The sequence below is a fragment of the Haemaphysalis longicornis genome, unplaced genomic scaffold (genome assembly GCF_048455015.1).
Source record: "Haemaphysalis longicornis isolate Haplotype H1 unplaced genomic scaffold, Haemaphysalis longicornis Haplotype H1 scaffold_4, whole genome shotgun sequence".
Taxonomy (NCBI): domain Eukaryota; kingdom Metazoa; phylum Arthropoda; class Arachnida; order Ixodida; family Ixodidae; genus Haemaphysalis; species Haemaphysalis longicornis.
In genome coordinates this window covers 161687951-161709723 of record NW_027526361.1, presented here as the reverse complement: position 1 = coordinate 161709723, position 21773 = coordinate 161687951, and positions in this window count along the sequence as shown.

Sequence of the window (21773 nt, the reverse complement as noted above, 5' to 3'; positions counted from 1 at the left end):
TATAAATATATATATATATATATATATATATATATATATATATATCAAGAAAACCTCGGAAAGCAAAGGGGAGGTTGTGGTGGATCATAGAAACAGATGAAGAATTTTTTTAGTCGCCCGAGTAGTCCGAGGTGCGCTGGCTACCACCCCCAAGTGCACGAATAATAAAATACCTGAACATAAATACTGGAGAAAGTGGTGGGGAAACATCCCCGCCGGTAGCGTAGTGGTTATCGCACCAGACCGGTATTCTGGAGGTCGTGGGTTCGGATCCCACCTGGCGGGCATTTTTTCACCACTTTCTTTCTGACTCAAAAAATTCTTCATCTGTTTCTACGACCCACCACATCCTCCCCTTTGCTGTCCGAGGTTTTCTTGACTGCCAACCCTTATTTTCTGTCTTATTTCACCGAGCCCCTCATTTCCCATTTCTGGTTCGCTACATATATATATATATATATATATAGAAACAAGGTTGGCAGTCAAGAAAACCTCGGAAAGCAAAGGGAGGATATGGTAGGTCATTGAAACAGATAAAGAATTTGGAACGAATGCCCTACCATATCCTCCCCTTTGCTTTCCGAGGTTTGCTTGACTGCCAACCCTTGTTTCTGTCTTGTTTCAACGAGCCCCTCTTTTCCTATTCTGATTCGCTACACGCATTGCGAGGGCCTCTGTTCTGGCAGTCTTGGTGCCATAGGGAGCTTAAGAGGGTTCAACTCTGGTCGACCATTCTCGACATGTAGAGACTCGAGTCACGGCCCGGGGGTTAAAAAAGAAGGTCCCCTTGACCCCGAGAAGTCGGAGTGGCGCTGGCTACCACCCTCAAGCACAGTAAAAAATTACATTGACAAAAATACCCCAGAAAGTGGAGGGGAAAAATAGCCCCGCCGGTAGCGTAGTGGTTATCGCACCAGACCGGTATTCTGGAGGTTGTGGGTTAGGATCCCACCTGGCGGGCATTTTATCTCCCCTTTCGTTCCAAATACTTTATCTGTTTCAATGACCTACCATATCCTCCCCTTTGCTTTCCGAGGTTTTCTTGACCGCCAACCCTTATTTCTGTCTTGTTTATACGAGCCCCTCATTTTCATTTTCTAGGTTAGTAGAGACAGAGACACACGAGAAACACGTAGAAAATAGAAATAAGCTTGCTGACGTTTCAGGAAGAGCACTTCCTTTCTTCAGAGTACAGAATAAGTTCGTTTCAGAGTTATATATATACAGAAAATGTAGCAAGGGCGAGGGCAAGGTGAGAGAAGGGAGAGTTTGTACAATTGGTTCATGGTTGGTGGGTTATAAACGAATGAAGAGAGAGCGGAAAAAAATTATAAAAATGATAATTTTTTTTCCGCTCTCTCTAGCGGATATCCTGCAAGCGGAAAGGCTAGTCACGTACAGACCGTATACATGAGTTCAGGCTAGCCAAGACCACCGGCCCACCACAACGTTACAGGAGAATAGGAAGTCACGTGGCGACGGTTGCAGGCAAAGCCATTTTCACTGCAGTTTCTCTCAGCTGTTACTTACGAGATACTTATTCAAATCTTTGCACTCTCTGCAGAAATCAGACTTACGTCACGTGATATGTTCTTGGCATGAGCTGCAAGAAACACAACCGGCACTAATAGCAATAAAATACCTTTACGATTTATATTGGCGCGGTACATATAGGTTGGCAATACCCCACAGCGCCATCACAAAAGACCAGTGACGATGACGCCGAAGAATGTGCTGGCGGGTGCCCCAGTTGAATAGCTAGCTCCAAAGGTCTCGTCTGGCGCTGTTTGCTATGTGCAGTTACTGTAATGAAGAAGAGTCTGTCGACCATTAAGTTTTGTCCTGTCGACGAGTTTCAAGCCTCAGACGTCAGTTCCTTGAGGTGCCGCTTCATAGCCTGCGATTGGCATAATCAGTGCCTGTTCTATTATCCCATAAGGCTTCAGAAACGGGATATTGCCGCCGGGATGTTGTTCTGCTCTTCTTCGCTTCACAGAGGATTCCAAAAGATTCACGCGTAATTCGATTTTTATTCTGGGAGCTCACCAAAGCCCTGCAAAAGTCTTTATTTCTGAATATTTTTCTGATTTTCTTCTCCCTCCTCCTGCTCCTCCTGCTCCTCCTCCTTCTTCTTCTTCTTCTTCTTTGTTTCCTTCTTTCTTGCTTTCTTTTCCTTTTCTTTGGTTTTATTTCAGTAATGATGAATTTGCAAACTCGATTCCTTAAACAGAAGCACAAAGCGGCTTCCAAATTTTTTCTAATTTTCCTCGAGTAATGTGCCTAGTCAGGAATCTCTTTCTGTTTAACGACTGATGTTTAGCCGATCCCCTGATTGGGTATGCGTCATTAATATAAGAAACAACCACAACAATCCTGCGCTCGCTGTGTGCCCGCCGCCATGTAAATACTTGAAATATATTGCCCACCTTCTTCATGGTTCGCCTCATCTGCTCTGCCGCCGCGTTACAATATTAACACTCGGGGCGGGGATCTGTTCTACTCGGCTCCTTACTGAAGGCACAACGCACAGCGGCATGCAGGTCGCTGATCCCGCCGAAAGAATGCTAGAAATTTAACAAGAAATTTCACAGTCTTCATTTGCTGAAAGAACTGTGCAGTGTGGGCAATGTACACGAACTTTAGTAACTATATATATCAACGGCCCGTTTCTGTAGTCGAAGTACGTTGTTGATGTTCTCTGCCATGGTAGTCGCCCACACGAGTGCTCCATAATTAATAGATGAGGACGATAAGCAGTTGTACAATGTTTAATTTACGGGAATGGGAAAATACAGGCCGTGACGGCGTATACAACCGATCACTTGTGACAGTTTTCCAGACAGGTAAATAACCAGAGCGGTTACCGAGTTGGGCTTCCACCGTGGCGTGGCTGTCGAAGTCACCATGTGCATTAATATGCCTTTGTGGCACCGGGCACCTACCGGCCAAAGAGGCACCAGCGACTCCCAGACCTGGCGCTCAGCCATTGTGTGGGACTACAGCGCTTGGAAAGTTCACCCGGCTTTTACGGGAAATCGCCCGGCATGGGACGGCTGCAGGAATGAAGGAACTATTTTAATGACGATAGTCTTTCTTGGGCTACTTAACCCCAGAAATTTTGGTCTGTCTGTATGTCTGTCTGTCTGTCTTTTTTTTCTTTATTACCAGTCTTTAACACACACTTACAACACAAAAAATATTAACCACAGTGCATTTGGTACAACACACACTAACTTAAACATACCAGCTGTGCCTCCGGCTAGGCTTTGTCATTTCTGTCCGTCTGTCTGTCTGTGACTCGATTCAGCCACACGGCCATAGTAAAATTGACATTGCGGATTAGTCTTATAAACTCACAGCCACATGTAAACGTCTAAGCCCGGTTTATATGTTCATACTTGTCAAATTTGTTGAACAAGAACAAAACATTACGCAAATATAAGACAGGAAATTAGTACACAAGGAATATTTACAGTGTTCCTTTCTTAAAAAATTGATGAATGCTTGGTTTTTCGATAGCAAATGATATTCTACATCTACTGCAGAAAACCGCCGCCTCCTGGCGGCATATGAAAAATCACGCGGCAACTGCAACGAAAGGTTCCACTAGCTAGGTTCCAAGTTCTGCTTGGAACGCACGTGGAGCACGGGCACGCGGCTCTATAAACTTTCTAGTCGGCCACCTCCATTCACGCGCGTCTCCGCCGTACTGCAGCGCTGGCCTCGAGGTACCCGGCCTGTAGGAGGCAGTGCAACGCGGTAAATTCAAATAGCCTTGTGCAAACTTTTAGTGCATTTACCTTGGAATGAGCGCGACGCTACAGGCACAGCATGAGAGGTGAGCGGGAAAGCAAAGGGGGGTATTTCCTTGGCAAATGTCCACAAAGACTATCGTCTTTTGACGACATTTGCAACGAGAGGAGCAGATACGCGGCCAATTTTTCCCCTGCTTGAGTCCCTTTCTTGAGTCAGAAAGTTTTAGAATTACGCCTGTGATGTCTACTCATTTAGATAAACTCGGCCCTCTCTCCTCCACGCGCCCATGTACATGCTTACCACAATCCTGCAGGCGCCAAACTTCAATTGAGAAAGACGGCATGACCTGAGCTACGCTTCAACTTGTCCCGACACTTCCCATAAACGTACTAAATTGCCATTACGTGCTGTTCGTCACGTATATCTTAACGATATTGTAACGAAGGAGGTGAAAATGCGACGACTACCCAAAGGGAGTTGTAAACAAAAACTTTGTTTCGAACAGAGTCCCCATCGTTCTGCCTTTGTGCTTCTGAAACGCAAGCCATTTCTCAAGGCAAGCTTTCTCTACGCGCCTGAAAAGCCTCGGAGCGCACTTTCATTAATTGCGCAAAGTGCCCGAAAGTCCTCGCTAAGTCTAACCGCAATGCGGTGCGGAGATTATCTACGGTTTCGAACGAAATACTCCACCCTAATTTCACCCCCACGCCGGTTCTCTCGCCTTCTTCGAAAACGTCCTCATTGCGGACAGCCTTTTTATCTCGTGATAACCGCCAGTCTAGTTCCGGCTCCCAATGCGGCTTTTACTTTAGTGGCTTTCACAGCGTTCTCTCATTTGCATTTGGTCTAAAGATTTCATCGTGGCTAATGAACGTTGAGGAGTGCAAATACAGGGACCCGTTCGATGTATTACGAGGAAAGCTTACTCCCTCCCGGCAGACACGCGTGAAGGGCATTCCTAGAAGCAAGAGGAGGCCACAAAAAATCAGAGCTGAGAGTTTGCTTTGTCCACTTTAAATTTCTCGTCATTATACACGACGTCTAGTCATGCTCATTTCCTAATTCCATTTCACGCAGGCAGGTTTTGCGCCCCGCAATGGTCTCAGCGATAATTATATGGAAATGTATGCACTCCCTTCCTCTGAAGCAGTTAAGCCCGCAGAGGCGAGGCTCCCCCAGTCATCATATTAGCTCCGCTGTTTAATCACCTTGCCTAATGCACGCATAGTTCAAATGCGGGGCCTGACGAAAGAACAACGAAAGAAAATATTTTGCGACAGATCTTTTACAGGGCATAACAAGTTTTTTCGTGCTGAACACTTGTGTGCTTGATGCTGTCCACTGCATGCCTGCTTGTAATACATGTTGTTAGTACAAGCCCCTCCCGTGGTGAATGAGATTTTCGTCGAGTGGTCACTACGCAGCCAACTTGGCCGTTCTCCGCGACACGCAGGTCCGTAACACACAACGGCTGCACACATCATGCACCAATGGATTCGTTCCCTTGCTGCTACCGTCGGTGCAATAAACGTCGCCCCACGCCTGGCAAGCACATGCACGAAGACGCACACACATGCACAACTCACACTACCATAAAGGATATTTTCTGAAAAGTTCAGCGGGCGATTTTTTCGCTTGGCAACACTGAAAACCGCCGTGGCCGTGCCCGCAGTGCCTGCGCATGCGATTTGCGCCCGCATCTCGCAGAAAAAGCCGCCAGCGTGCATTGTCTGCCGCGTTTCCACCAGAGTTTCGGTGGTGGTGTCAACAGATATGATATTAATCGCGCTCACATTATGTGGTGGCGCTCTACTTGTCTCGAGTACTTCGCATCCTCGGAGAATGAAACTACGGCTCTCAATGAAAGCGACAAGGCGCGCAAAAGGCCGACGTTGCAGTTGCCTGCAAACATGGATGTCGCCACGAGCGCCGTCTAATGTGTGGTTCAGTACAAAAATGAAGGCATGATTTTCACGAAATCTTTCACGAGTACGCCGCTTTGTATATGATCGTAGCAGCTAGTGCGTGTGAGGCCGTCTTCCGAGCCATGTTATTTTGGCACTACCCAGCCGGCACAAGAGCTGGCGAATCGCAAGCGACCTTTGTACAAATCACCTATTTTAACCTTTGCGCAGCAACATTTTCGGCAACAGAATTTCTGTTGTTGTCCTTGAACAGGTGATAGACCTTGAGAGGCAATCGACTTTCACTTGCTTACGCACGCGACTCGGTCCATCACGAAACTGCCACACAGTTTGAAGTTTTACTCTCCGGATGTTTTTGTTACCGCTCCGAAGATTTTATCGTTCCACCTAGTCGTGCGACCATTTCAAACGTCTCTGGCGATAATTATATCGTATGATGCTGTATGTAAAAGTATTTGGCGTCGAGGTCTTCGCATTCGGTGGGGCATAGTTTTAGTGGGTTAATAGTTCGATGGGGCTCGCTGTAGTTATGTGCTGTGCTTTTTCGTTCTCGCACCCGAAAAAGTATTGCCATCCCCTGGAGCCGAGCGTAACCACTCCGCCATCGGCTAAAAAAAACAGACTCTTGGGTAGGGTGACTAGCCACCCTAGTTTGGGCAAACGCATGGTGGCGAACGCGCATAGGTGTTCACAAGCGTGTCACCCCAGTGAATACAACCTATAGACCGTTTTCTTGAAACAGTGAAAACAGAAACAGACACAACATAGCGGATTAATAGACAGGAAGAGCGCTCACTTACAACTTTAATTTGTAGGACACACCGAGCTATATACTGAAAAGTCTACTGGCACATGTTGATGTCAACATATTAACTAAGGTACAAGCTTCGGCGTGTTGGTATAGCATTCACGTTGAAGCGTACGAGATATATTCTACAAAGGCACGTCTGTCAGCTACCCTTCGGTGTTGTTAACGAACAAACAAATTGCCTTTTTACTGGTGACAGCAGCTGAGCTACAGTCATGGCTCGAAATTTCTGTTTCTTTTATCTTCCCTGTTCACTTCATTTGTTGCAACAGAATTCTGCAATAAAATAATTTTGCGCAATAAACATCTGTTGTTAGCCTGCGCGGTGTCCCCTCTACGCCTCGTCCTTGTCCCTTTGCGCTGTTCCGAGAAGTCAACATATTGCCGAAAACCATGCATTGGGTTTGTTTATTTATGTTTTGTTTTGGCCGACCGGCTGCGCCGGGCTGTGTTGTGTGTTATACGTGGACCAAAGGAAGCGCTTGTTCTGTTCTTTATTTTTATTCCGCACGTATTATCGCCTTTGATAGGGGGAGTGTTTCGAACTAGCATCACAAGCCTAGAAGAATCTTTGATCTGCAGTGTTCTGGATGCAATTGGAAGGTTCGAGAAATACTGTTGCCGAGAGATGAATCCTCGCAGAGCAGACGCCGCGGTATTCCATCCGCCGACACTCGCCTGCGAACGTCACTTTGTTAACTGCTTCTTCGCTGCCTCTGTATTCCTTGAGTAGTTAGGGGAGCACAAGTTCGCTCCAATAAGCTTGTTTTTAACTAGATAGCTTTATTAGGCTCATTTTTCGATTCACCCGTGGCTCCTAGCTGTCGGCTATCAGCCGTGCTCATCAGGCATCCGAGGAAATACGTCACCGCTGCCACCAGGAAGCTACGACTGAGGCAGCAAGATTCGAGTGCTACTTTTACACTGTAATGTTGCGCTACGGCAACCAAAGTTTGGAAAGGAGGACAATGATACAACGTCGGATACGAAAGGACACGTGTTTTCACCCAGTGCCGCGGCTGCGCGGTGAAGTTTGTTTTATGCTCAGTCGGTGGTAGCATGCTCGGGAGCAGCCATGCCCACAACGTCTCATCTGACCAAACCTCTCACCAAAGGGGGTTTTAACCATAACATCAAAAATATAAATTTCCGGTAATTCACGCCCCGAGGCTACTCGTGTGCTACGAGGCATGTCGTAGCGGAAGCGTCCGGAAGAATTTTGACCGCTTCAATATCATTAACGTGCGCAGAAATCTCGACACACAGGCGTCGTTATTTGTTCCCATCAGAAAAACGACTGCCGCAGCCGGCCATTCATCCAGCGGCCTTAGGCTCAGCAGCGCAACGCCCTATTCCCACTGAGCCACCGCGCTGAGTTTTCAACCGGGTCTTACGTTGGCACAAAGAGTGAGTGCCCTCACTACAACAGGGGACAAAGGATTAACGCCGGTCCCTCAAAAATGAAGGAAGGCATAGACTATAAGCCGAAAATAGCTAAAATAAAGCCCGCTATGCGTCTAATCACATTTGTTTTAAGAATACTTTTCAATATTCCCATGGTTATGTCTCCGCTGAAAGCTGGGTTTGGTAAACGACAGAGAGCGCCACTCGGCCAAGTTAAAAATTACCCTAAAAATAGGTACGAATATCCTCTGAGAACAGACGCGTAAGAATTCTTCGCGCGGGCTAAACTAGCGGATAGTTCCAAACTCACAATTGCCAAACGCAGAAAATCTTTAACCAATTACTGCCAACAAGCAAAACGTCCAACCAAGAAAGAGCAAGAAAAACAAAAAAAAAGATGAGACTTCTGAAACCACTATCATCACCACAATATTGCAGAGCCTGCCATACCGCAAATTTATCCGCCCCAAAGAAAGTGAAAGAAACACTACCATTAGGACATAAGGTGTTCTCAAACTCGCAATTTTGACCATAAGACAAACTTACAAGGAGTAGACCACCAGAGTAGCCTAATGAACATGCATAGCCGGATCTAGAAGAAGGGGACGGCCATTTGCTCGATGGAGGGATGAAGTAACAGCGTACGGAGCAAAGAATGGACTCGGGAAGCGCAGGACAACAGCGCGTGAAGGTCAATATGAGTGGCCTTCACACTACAGTCGTTCTAAATAGGATTCCTGTGATAATGGCGATGAATGGGCCCTCAACTTGTGTCATCCTAACGCATTTCAAGGAATCGAAGAAACAAACCAACCTCCATGCACCAAGAAAGTGGATTAAAAAAACAAAATTTGGAGGGACCGGAGTCCGGAAGAGGCGCAGCTGTAGAGTAGTTGTGACAAAATAGTGCAACGGATGCAATCGCCACCTGCCCCTCGTTGTCCCTCGGTTCGAATCTTGGCGTATGTTATTTTTTTTTCTTTTTTTCTAAACACGTGAATATGATTAAAGCAACTGCTGTGTGCCGACCACCGACTGATTGAATGCTTATAATGATTAATGACCGCAAAAAGTTTGGGCATAGAATGTCGCGTAGCTTTTGCTTTCGGAAAAAAAAAAACAGTTAAGTGGGCTACAGGCAAGATATGACGGGTGTACTCTTTGCCCAATCCAGAATTCCGCTCTTTTTCTACCAAAGCCGGCCTACTTGTAAGAAGTGAATTGGGAGATTCCCCTAAAATGTACCCAAGAGGCATTTGGAATTACTTGCAATGCTTCTAAGAGTTGCGCTCGGAAGAAAATGCCCCGAAGCCCTCTTCTGTGAAGATCTCATTCGGAATTTCTCACATTTTCCGGGGCATTCCTAACCTGCCTCTGTTCTTGCATTGTAAAGAAAAAAAGGAAGTGGAGAGAAGAGAACATCAGGTCGTGCACGCTGTTTAGCAGCAACGGTGGCTCAGCGCACACACCTTTTCAGACTACTGAGCTCTTTCCACATCACATCGCAGGCACGCGCATTTATTTTGTTCAAGGACGCATCCACAAAGCATGCTGGGCTCTGCCTTAGGAACAAAAGATGGTACCGGGGTCGCCCTATTTTCCAAAATGTTGGGTTTCTGCAGGGTGAATAGAATATTGGAACGCCTATGTAATGACGACCGAGACTTGTTTTTCTGTTGAAAGCGATGGAGCAAGCTTAGAGGGCTTCGACTTCTACTTTCGCCACAATTCGATCCGCCATCATACAATACGTTCGTGTTAGCGGCGCAAGGACATCTGCGCTCAAGGACCGCCAATTAAAGAATGCTCGTTAATAAAAAGTAAAAAAAAAACCGATTACATGATTTAATGAGCACGCCGAGTGCATATCACAATGTTTCTAGGTTCTGAATGGATTTTTGCTCAGTTTTCTATTTTATTTTTTCAACTAATTTTCTCGTCTGGCGATGCGTTGTCTTGTGAGACGTTGCGTTGTGTTACGATGCGAGACTACATTTGCAGTTGCTGCTCTTTCGCGTGACCATATGCGTATGTATGGGTATGTGCACTTGGATGCATGCGCATGTAGGATTGTATATGTGGTATGTTTGAGTACATTGATGTGTACGGTTGTGTTACGGTTCTGACTACCGCTTTATTTTGTTGTCCGTATTGAATTATTTTATAGCTCAGTTGCTATAATATGATGTATTTACTGCATGCCCCACCCCTAGCGAGGTTGCTATGGGCCCAGATGATGTGTTCCAAATAAAAATGCATTCCCTTCTTGGTAAATAAAGTTGAAAATATAAACAAAACTTGAAAATTCCTTTTATATGGGGCACATTGTTTTTCTCCACCGCAATTTCTCTAAAGTCGCTTCGCCATCCCTTTGCGCACTACACTTACAAATGCATCCTATCAGTATGCATCATACCGCTACATGTTTCCATAAGCTACTTTGCGCTTCCAAGTCATTTGGAGCCTCTGGAGCTGCCATAACCACACACGCAAACATGAAATATTAAAGCCGTTCTACCCAATGTAAAAGCTGCCGGACGTTCAACGCAGTGATTCGCCATAATTTGCGGTAACGCCGTTACCCGCTCACTGCTGCCACCCAACGCATTCAAATTTTCCGCCTTCGCAGCCTGAAGCTGTTCCAGTTAGAGTTCTCATAGAGTTTCACACTAATATTAGTATCAAACTTGATGGGAGTTCTTTTTGGGCTTGCTTTTCTTCCCACACGAACCGGAATTGCACCGCCACATTTTCGCCTACTATCGTAAAAACCAACCCAACGAGCTCTCCCAACTAAATGAACGCGGGCGCTTCCGGTTAATTACGTATGTTTTGCCTCAAATGTACCTCCAGTTTTCTTTGTGCTAAACAACGGCGCGGTCTATGACAAGCCCCAATGGTTCACGAGTTTCGAACGCCTATGACTAGAGACCGGAAGTTTAGGCACTAAAAAAACGGGTTTTAGGCGCCTATTGTAGGCGCTAAAAATCATAATTTAGGCATATATAGGCGCTAAGTACTACCTAATAGGCATATATAGGCTCGAATAATATTTACTCAGGCGGCGTATTTCAGTGCAATTTTTCGGCTTTGAGTAAACACATGATACATACCGCAATTTTATTTTCTTCATGAAACACTCAAGGGGCGCGGTTTCAAAATATCCAGTGTGAGGCAACACTGTGCGAAAGGCTGTGAAAGCAGTGGCCGACAAGCACCATCTCCAGGTTTTCGGGTTGTAAGTTGTGCCTTTTGTCAGTCAATATCAATATCAGCTTGTTCGCAGAGCAAGAACGCACCACATCCGCTGAAGTTAGCGGAGCGTACTTGTACTTCGGCACGTTGGATGTTTTCATTCCATCTGGAATCGCGGTATGTCCGCTGCTCAAAACCTCAGACTGTTCCTTCAGCGTAGAAAATCCGGAATTTCTGTCCAAGACAGACTTAAGTTTCTCTATAGCTCTGTCAGCAACCGGTCCTCTGGGATCACTAGCGAACCTTTCCTGGGCGTCCAAAATCAGCTGAATATTTTGAGTCATCGCGGTGCCCGAACTTTCAAGTTTCTGTATTGTTCCCCAGAGCGTGAAATGGGCACACAAATAGGCCAAGTCACATGGAAGTGTACTATCATGTAGAACCTTCTGGGGGCCTTCTCACGGCGACACTTTCGTCTTCTGCAAAGCTGCTAACAGCCATAACACCATTTAAGTGTTGGTTGTAGTGTTCCACTGCCTTCAGCCAAGTTCCCCAGCGGGTAACAACACGCTCCGGTGAAAGAGGTACGCCAGGCAACTGCTCCTTAAAAGCACGAGCGCGGGAAGGAGCCTTGAGGAACACCGCCTTCCCTGCAGCTATCAGTTCGTTGACCGAACTGAACGACTTTCGTAGCTCTTCACACACCCGATGAATCCCGTGAGCAAGACGATTCACGTGAAATAATTCTGGATAAAAAACCTTGAGAAGTGCACCAGGCTTATGCATATAAGCTGCTGCATCTGTGTAGAGCAGCAGTACTCGGTCGTCGTGGGCCCTGGAAGGGTACAGAAGCTTCAAAGACGAGTTCACGAAGCGGGCGATGGTGTCATCGATAGTTTTTAGATGCGAAGCATCTCTTTAACTCGCATTGTCCCTCCATGCATGCATCCGGCGTCCATCCGCACGCCTCTCCCCCATTCTCCTCGCCACGCCAGCTGCGCGGTAACGCCGCTCTCACCGCAGCGCCATCTTGCGTTAGCGCTCGCTCCCCTCGCCATGCCAGCTGTGCGTAAGCGCGCGTTAGCGCTCGGTTAACACATGCGCATACGCTACTCTATCTCATTCCCCTCACCGTTAACGCGCGGTACATATAAACGCGATAACTGCACCGCTCCGCTCAGTCGCTCCACCGCCGCCGCCGCTCCGATGACATCCGATGACCACCGATGATTTGAACGGAGACTAACAGGTCTGCTACCGCGATGGTCGGCGCAACCGTAACAAGCACAGCCCAGATGCGTCGCATCACCCCATGGTTTGCCCCCGCGGAAAGATGTGGTCAATTTTTTCTAGCTCTTTTGAGCAGACCAGTAGAGGTATTATTTTCTTTTCTGCGTCAAGCTTTCCGACTACACAGTGTCCGAGTACTCGTCCGGTCGCATCTGTCGTCTCGTCCACAGAAATACATATGTGGAATTCACCGAATTCTCCTCTAATTTTTTGTAGCGTCTTCTCGTAAAGTGGTCGCAGGTACTCCTTGCGAATAGTCAACTCTGATGGTACATTTTGTTTGCAGTACTTTTGCAAGAAATTCTTGAAACTGTTGTTTTCGACCTTCGCCCAAGCAATGCTAGCAGCGACTAATGATTCCCATAGGTCTGCGCTGAATTAGCAAAGCTAGTACTGTTAGCAAGCCCCAAGTTAGCACTGGAGAGGGACAAGATGCTCATGCATTCCCATCGGTCCAAAAATTAATCTCTTAATCTCGCATTTTTCCAATAAGATATAGGACTGATTTAGGCAATATCTGTACTCGACAGCATAAAAAAGGCATTCCTAGGCGCTTAAAAGCTTGTATAGGCACGAACCTCAAAATAGGCACTACTACTATTGCTTAAAATGCTCTCCTTCCCTTAGTTTATGCTTATATGTTAAATAGGCTAGATACGGACTCATATATAAAATAGGCATTTTGCCTAAAGTTCTTTTCTCTACTTATGACTATATAAACCGCTTGGCTTTCGAAGCCCCTGAGTTACGCCGCCACGACAGCCGCTACGAAGGAACGCCGTGTGGCTCTACCCGGGTCCAGCGAGCGAGCTACGACGAAAAGGCGAGCCCCTAAAGTGCTCTGCACTCAAAATAAACGCACAGTAACAAGCGCCGGCTGTGATTCACGCCTCGCGCTTTTAAATGACTCCGATAAAGTTGGCTTTCCTGCCGGGAGTCCTCTTTAAGGGAATATAAAATTGTAATAAATCCTAGCGTAATACTGTTCTTCTGTGAAAGAATACAGGTTATCCTCACCTCAAAGGATAAAGTGTACCTTAAGTGTTCTTTAATACATACTTTAAGTGCGCTCCATGCAATGCAAAAAAGAAAAATTGTCCCACGCCTCGATTCACATGTGCACCCATGGTCGCCGATAGGAACGTGGACACTCTATTCACTACACTACGTCCAGTATGACGGTGATCATTAGGGGCTCTCCCTTTCAATTTGGGAGTCAGTTGTCAGCAACCGACTTGTCTGTTTTATTCCACTTGCTTGCTGTACTCCTAGCAAACCTAATAGATTTCCTTCCTCCCCCGCATCTCCCCCTCACCCCTGTGTAAACTCCCATCACTCCCACCCCCTTTTTTCTCCCTCCGCTGTTTTAAATTCTTATCAGTATGATTACTCCGCCTGCATACCCATTCATTCCCTACTTTTCCTCCACCACCACTCCAGTCACCTCTTCGTCACCTCTATGGCCTTGAAGTTGAGGTTCCCTCTCGCCCCAAATTGCAAAGCCTCTGCCAACACCGTTTCCCCTTCGCCCCGTCGCGGCCGTATCTCTGTGCAGCCACAGACAATATGGTCTATAGTTTCCCGATCACTGCCGGAGCATGCACACGTTTCATCCTGCAGCCTGTAGCTACCCGTGTATCCCCTGGTTCTCAGGCACCCTGTCCGTGCCTCGAAGAGTGATGCACTGCCTCTCGTATTCTCTACTAATTTCCAGTTTCTCCGTCCTATAAGACTCCAGGATTTTTTTTGCTTTTATTCTTTGTGTTAACTCTAGAAGTATCTGCTGCCTCTAACTGCTTTTTAACTGTTGTGTTAAACGTTAAAACGTACCATTTGGTTAAAACGTACAGCAAAACTGTTAAAACGTACCGTTTGTTTAACTTTCTGGTCCTCCGTCTCCACCGCGTATCCATGCTCCTCACATGCAGCCACTTAAACACCCTCGCGGGCTATTTTTCGTCCTTCATGTCGCGAAGTCACTCCTCATACTTCATCTTGCTCTGCGCCTCCCTCCCCTCAAAATTCGACCAGCCCAAATCATCCTGTACGGCTTCGCTTGTAGTTTTGCTTTGGGCCCCCAGGGCCAATCTGCCTACCGCTTTCTGATTTATCTCCAGGCCTGCTAGGGTCTCTGTTTTCATGCACACAACCAAATTTCCGAAAGTTAATCCTGGTACCAGACACCCCTTACCACCTCGTCATTGTTGTATCCCCTGAGGGCTCTAAGCTTCATTGCAGCCGCGCTCTGTCTTCCTTTCGTCTTTACGTGAGCCTCATGCGCCTGCGTGTAATCTTCGCTGTAGTTCAGCCATTCTCAAAACAATTTATACTCTTTCACCCGTGGTATTTCTACTTGTTGCACTGATACTGTTTTGGGCTCTGCGCCATCGTTAGAGACCCTGATACGCGATTTTTCTCTGCTAAAGATAGCTCTAGGTGCGTCGCTTCTTCACCGCACATATCCATCAGGCCCTCCTTACTTATCAGGTTGTCCATCATCAATTGCGATAGCCCCATCGGGTCTGCAGTATGTAGAAATAAGCAGTATGTCGTCTGCATACATTAGTCCTGGATCCCGTTGTCCCACCACCTGCCCGTTTTTTATGTATGATGAGTCGAACCCCAGTGTACTGACCTATTGGCGGTGAGATGTTTGAGTGGCGCCCCCTGGCTCTGACGTCGGCTTAGGGACTCGCTTCACTGTCGTCTGCAACATTCGCGCCGCTGCTACACCCGCACCGTGGTCGTTCGCTTGTGACTGGCAGCAGTGCCTGTGCTAGAATCGCCCGCTTTGATGCTTTGGTGCTATAAAAAGCGTGTTTTCAGTCAGATTCTGACAGTTCTGAATAGTTTCAAGCTTTATCCCGCACAAGTTTACAACACCCAAGAGACAGAACGACTTTCAGAGAGCATCGCTCGGATGATCGTGTGTACCTCGTCCTCTCTACCGTATTTGCGAGTTTCAGTGCTCATAGCTCCTCGATAAGTATTCAAAATGCGCAGGCTTCCCTAAAATATTTCTGAGATGCTCTTATGAAGACTCAACAGTCAAATGCTACGCACCAAGCAGCGGGTGGCACAGCAGGAAATAAAACGGGTGTCTTCTATATCTTTCGTGGTTGTTGACATGTGTTAGATGAATGTTTTTTTTTCTGTCCCCAACGAATTATATTTTTCTGCACCGCCCACACGTCCCAGGAGGTTAGGGGATGTTTAGGAGACTCACAAAGACGTGCGGATATTTTCTTCGGGTTGTAAGGTATACAGTACCTTCATCAGAAATGGGCTTTCCTTATGGCTGCGTACAAAGTACATACCCACAGCGTGAGTTGTTTATTCACGTGCAAATGCAATGAGAAGGTTTGTGCTATATACGCCGCCGCGAAACGGCGCAGACAACGTTGTCCACAGTACTCGAAGGCGGCTTTTGTGCACCGAATTTCTATCCAACCATCGTTATCGTAACGAACTCAATCTCAACCCGACCAGTTAAGACATGATTACGGTGTTGAAGGCTTGATATACATGCTAACGAACGCAATAAATAGTGTACATGCCAATTTTCACCATTACACAATTCGAAACCGATGAATATGTCCAAACAGCTCTTTACTGTTTCCCAACCCCTTCAGTCGCAAAGAACAAATCCTGGCCTACTCGGGACGACGTTCGAAGAATTGAAGAAAATTACTCTTACTCTCTCGTCTTGGACTGAGAAGCCTGCCCACTAACCAGCACAGTTTTACTGTTAAATGTTTCTCCTGTTCCTCGTCCTCCTCCTCTTGAGTGCAGTTTTACTATAACGCCTATCTGAATATTGGGATGATATGGCTGTGGCAAATCTACCGAAATATCCCTCGAAATCTGAACATAGCCTTACTGTATGTTTGCCATACAGATAACTCGTTTTACTCAATAAGCCGCCATACTGGTTAGAAGCCTGGTATAAAACCAGCACGCGCCTATACACAAAGCAGGTTATTTGGAAATTGACCTACATTATGTGTGCCCCATTCTGCATGTCGGCACACTTTCATGCCGTGACAACGTAACGCGACTTGATACAATAGTTTCAAGCGTTAGGCAAAGTTGCCAAAACTGTTTTACCTTACATAGGATTAGCTGGAATCGTAATGCCTCCTGCCAAAGCCGACAGCCCGAAGTCCTGTAATTTCCTTTTGTCTTCCATTTTCGCTGTTGTCGGTTCTCAGCCCCCGGCTGTTACCTTTGTTCGAAAGGCTGCTGAATACAGAAACTGACGCCTAGCTCCGACTCTTCGCGCTCCGCACAGAACCAGCTTCGCAGCAATGTATGGGCGACACCGGCAATGTTTTTATTCAGAGCGGTATCAAAAACTATACTTAAAATCACGCCTTGAGCTAGTTTATGCTATTTTAAGTCTTTTGTTGCGAAAAAAAGTTGCCCATACGCGAGATCTGCTGCGGACAAGCACAATAAGTCAACTATCCGCGAAGAAACAACAGAGAGAGCGAGCCCGAGTGAAGCTGACGACAAATCCGAGAATCCCTAAGCCAACGTCAAGGAGGAGCGCTCCGCAGCGCCGCCAGTGGTCGCGCTCACCGCCAATAGCTTTCCTTATAACACCACCATTTAGATCATGAACAGCAGCGGAGAGAGAGGTCATCCTTGTTTCAAACCCTTGTAGGTGTATACAGGGTTATTGTATGTTATCCCCTCCCTCACTATTTATTTATTTGTTTATTTATTTATTTATTTATTTATTTAGAAATACTGCAGGCAGAATCGCTGCCCAAGCAGGAGGGGAATACAAAAGTAGAGTATACAATGCGTGTTCAAATGCACCAAAACTTGTACATTCCATAATCGATAGTGCAAAAAGTTCCATTGCTCTCTGGTGTTAGGAAAAAAAAAAAAAGACTTGAAATATTTTCGTGCGGGCGAAGTACCGTCTTATGGATTGATCCTCGATGACCTCTGTGGTGCGGGAAGCAGATAATCTTCGCGGAACAGACCGGTTTTGTTGTCGTAGTGTAGGTACAGAAATTTGAGGCGGGCGACCTGGCGGCGGAGTTGAAGTGGCCGCGAGGCAAGTTTCGTTATCATTTTTGTTACTGATGATGATTTCCTGTAGTCTGACAAAATGAACCGTGCAGAAAGACGCTGCATATGTTCAATCTTTGTAATATTCTTTCCATGAGGCGGATCCCAAAATAGTGATGAGTACTCGAGGACTGGGCAAATCAAGGTGCGATAAGCTTCTAAGTTAATATTAGAAGGACATTCTTGCAGCTGTGCTCTCACAAAGCATAGCTTCTGAAAGGATTTGTGGCAAGTATTGTCAATATGCGCAGTACATTTCAGACTATTAGTAATTGTTAAGCTCAAGTGTTTCACAGACGTTAAAACTTGGAGATCACCGTTCTTAATAACATAAGTGTGAATAAATGGATTCTTTTTTGTTGTAACCACCATAGAAACTGATTTTGAAACATTATTTTCCATTCCCCTCTATCGCATCAGTCCACGAGCTTAAACACATTTTCGTTCAGTAGAGCCTGACAAGAACTACTCTTAATAACAGAGTAAACACTGCAATCATCTGCAAACATTTTGACCTTTATGCTGTCACAAATATCTTTCGCAATGTCATGAATGTACACTAAAACAACAATGGCCACAACACTGAACCCTGCGGTACTCCTGACAAGACACGTAGTCTATCTTAGCTAACACCATCGCATTCAACAAACTGGGTACGGTTTTCAAGGTAAGCCTATATCCATCCTACTATAATGTCGGGTAAACCAATCACTGTAAGCTAGCCACAAGTAAATTGTGTGGCATCCGGTTAAACGCCCTTGACAAATCTAAAAATACTGCATCTATTTGTTGGTGAGTATTAATTGCGGTTGCAAAGTCATGGATGACGGTTAGTAGTTGTGTTACTGTGGATACGTTGTGCCTGAATCCATGTTGGTACTCAACATACAAGTTCTTCTCCTCAAGGTGCTTCGATATATGGCTTGCTATTACATGGTCGAGTATTTTGCAGCAGGTGCTAATCAATGAAATCGGCCTGTAGTTTTTTGCGACTAATATGCCACCTAATTTTGGTATAGGATTCGTTTATTTTAGGGTTTATCTCGCCGACGCAACGCGGGCGATGAGGCGCGCAGTAGTGGAGGGCTCCGGATTAATTTTGACCACCTGATGATCTTTTACGTGCGCCGAAATCTCGAGCACACGGGCTTTCTTGCTTTTCCCCTCCATCAGAAAAGCCGGGGCTGCCGCTTGAATCGAACCCGCGACTTCGTGCTCAGCAGCACAACGCCTTAACCACTGAACGGCGGGTGATTTTGGTATAGGAATTACCTTCGCTGTCGGCCAGTCATGTGGCAAAGTGCTCTGGTTGAGCGATGCCTCGAAAAGTACATACAGGTAGTGCGAAAGTACTTCAGAATATCGTAGAAGGAAGATGTTTGGTATACCGTCAGCACCACATGATTTTTGTGCATAAGAGTTAAAAGGAGTGCGAATTTGCCTTCTTGGTGTAATACCACACCGGGAATTGGAATGTGTGTTGATGATACGCAAGATTCTTCGTTCTGGGTACAGAAGAACGCAGGTTGCGAGAAAGACTGAAAGAACATGAAATTAAACTCATTTGTGATCGCTTTAAGAATAGTGATAGTTTTTCCATTTTTCTTCAGCTGCTTGGTCTGCCACTTTTTGTCTCATAAAAACTCCAAAACTTTCTGAGACGATTCCTTCAGGAATGTTGAAAGGGTTTGGCAGTAAAACGTAGAACCTGGAGTACGCAACTTGATGAGCAGGTCTCCCTTGAGGGTGCGCAGTTCAGAATTTTTTACCTTCGCTTTGCGGTTTCGAGCGATTCGGCGCTTTAGTTTAATTATCGCTCTGGTGATCCAAGGGTTGTGGCGCCTAACTTTCTTTTTGCGCAATGGAACGTATTCAGAAATACATGATGTGACCAGAGTTTTAAATCTGTCTTAAAGGTATGAAATGTCGCAACCAACCTGAAATTGATCAAGGCTGAAGTGCAAGCTGTCTAAGATAGCTTCATCATCTGCAGCCAAAAAATCAGATAATGTTTGGACCGGATGAGTTATTTTCTTTTTTCTACGCACATCTAGTGATAACTGGATGAGCTTGTAATTTTAAAATTCCATCAGACGTAGTTACAGAACACTTTTCAGGAAAATTAGTAAATATTAGGTCAAGGGTTGATTTGGCTGTTTCGATCACGCGAGTGGGAATTTTTACTAATTGGTCTAAATTGTAAAAAAAGTGCACAATCAAGAAGCAGACGAGCGCTCTCCGTGTCTTGAGTGCCAGAAACAGACACCTGGTTCCAAGCAATACACGGCAGGTTAAAAGAGCCATGAAGACAAAATACAAGTTGGGTTTATTAGAAAGACTGCTTAGCCCCGATAACAATGATACCAATATCATCGCAATCTTCAAAAAAATAACGGAGATATTGAAGAAAACGTGTGAAGCAGTCGCGACCCCCTAGCCAATTTCCCGCAACTTTTCTGTGACGTCACGGAACCTTGTTTGTGCGATTGGCGGCCGCCTAACTGACCTGTCGCGACGACACATGACCGGACGTCTGTAAAGGGGACTCTAGTTCCATTTGACCGCATCACTTGAATGCTAACGTGCAGATAACGCACTGAAAATTATGTTTTATTGTTGGCCCGTACGACGTCAATCTTGCTCATAACACGCCACTGTGGCGCAAAATTTGAAAGTTTTAAAATACTTGCTTTTTTTTGTTAAAAAAACATCTTTCGTGGCTGTAATGGAGCTGAGTGAGATACTGAACTCTAGTTCTTTCAAATTAAACAAAGTTGTATTTTCTCTTCATGGCTCCTTTCAAATCTCCAGTCAGTATTACTTTGTCCTTTTGGCGGATAATGCGCTCTAAATATGCATTTAGGTATGCCACGTAGTTTGATGAGCTTCTGCGTGGCCTCTAAACGACGCTAAAAATGGTAGATAAATTGTGATAATTGATGCGACACCAAATGTTTTTGTGGTCGCGAATATCTTAGAGTCGAACGCAGTCAACTTCATTTTAAATGCAGAGCATTTCTTTAAAGGAGCCATGAAGAGAAAACACAAGTTTGGTTCATTCAAAAGATTGTCTCGTTAGAATCATACTGACACCACTTTTAACGTAAACTTCGCTCAAATAAGCTACATAATTAAGAAAAACGGGAATGGTCATGCGACCCACCAGCTCATTTCCCGCAACAGAACCTATGATGTCACATGAGCTAAGCTCTGCGATTGGCGGAGGCTGGCAGAAGCAGACGCAAATTAGGTAGAGCTTACAAACTAGACGAACGAGCGATTTTCTCTTAAATTTAGGGCACATTCTTTACAAAGCAATAAGAATGATGGGACAAACAGTGGAAGTTACGAAAGCACATGTAAACATAGAAGTACTGATGCGTTCTGCTGTTCGTACTGCGCACAGCATGCTTGGTTTAGCTGCACAGCACTACGGGGCTTGGGGTTGTCTCAGACGACACTGGCCGATTGACGCAAGCAACGGTGTCTTACGTGACCCCATTTGTCGAGCGAGCACTGTTTCAGGGAACGAATATTTTCTCCCAGAACAAAAACAAGCCAGGTTTAAATGCGGGCAAAAACAAACCAAACGCTTGCCACGGTATGGTGACGTCATCTAGGTTACGGAACGTAAAGAAACGCGGGAACAAACCATCACCGCTGTACAGGGTGGAGACAACCTTTGAACGGTCCCGTGCCGCCGCAATTGGGCCAACGGGCTCAACGCGTTATTCTTTTCGTTTCCCACGAGACCTAGCAACGCGAAACAGACAATATGATTCAAACTTCTTCAGTAAACCGCGTTGCGGCGATAATTTTAGCGCGGTTTTGACACAATGACTTGCTTCGGCGGCGAGCGAGCAACCGAAAATGGCGGCGCCAGCGTATACGTGTCTCTACCCTGTACGGCGGATGCGTGAATGAAGGCACTCTAGGCTGCAGAGCGGTCGGTTCCTGTGATGTCACTTGGGACCGCGAAAACGCACGATTGAGCGGGAAAATCAAAATTTTAACCTAAATTGTTTAATTTCTCAGTGAATAAAGCACCGTTTGTATCCGGACAAGCGCTGGGGGCACTATAAAACACGAAATCTTTCGAATAAAACCAACTTGCATTTTCTCTTCATGGCTCCTTTAACTCACGATGTCACCCGGCGTTGTCGGCGTTGGCATGCCTCGGCGTCCGCAACAGCCGTTCCAGGTGCGCCCTCTCCGCCACTCCTCCTCGCCTGCTCTCCGCTGCTCCTCGCGTGTTCTCTTGCGTTCGTCGGCGGTCGCAGTTGATAAGCGCCCCCTCCCCCACTCCTCCTCGC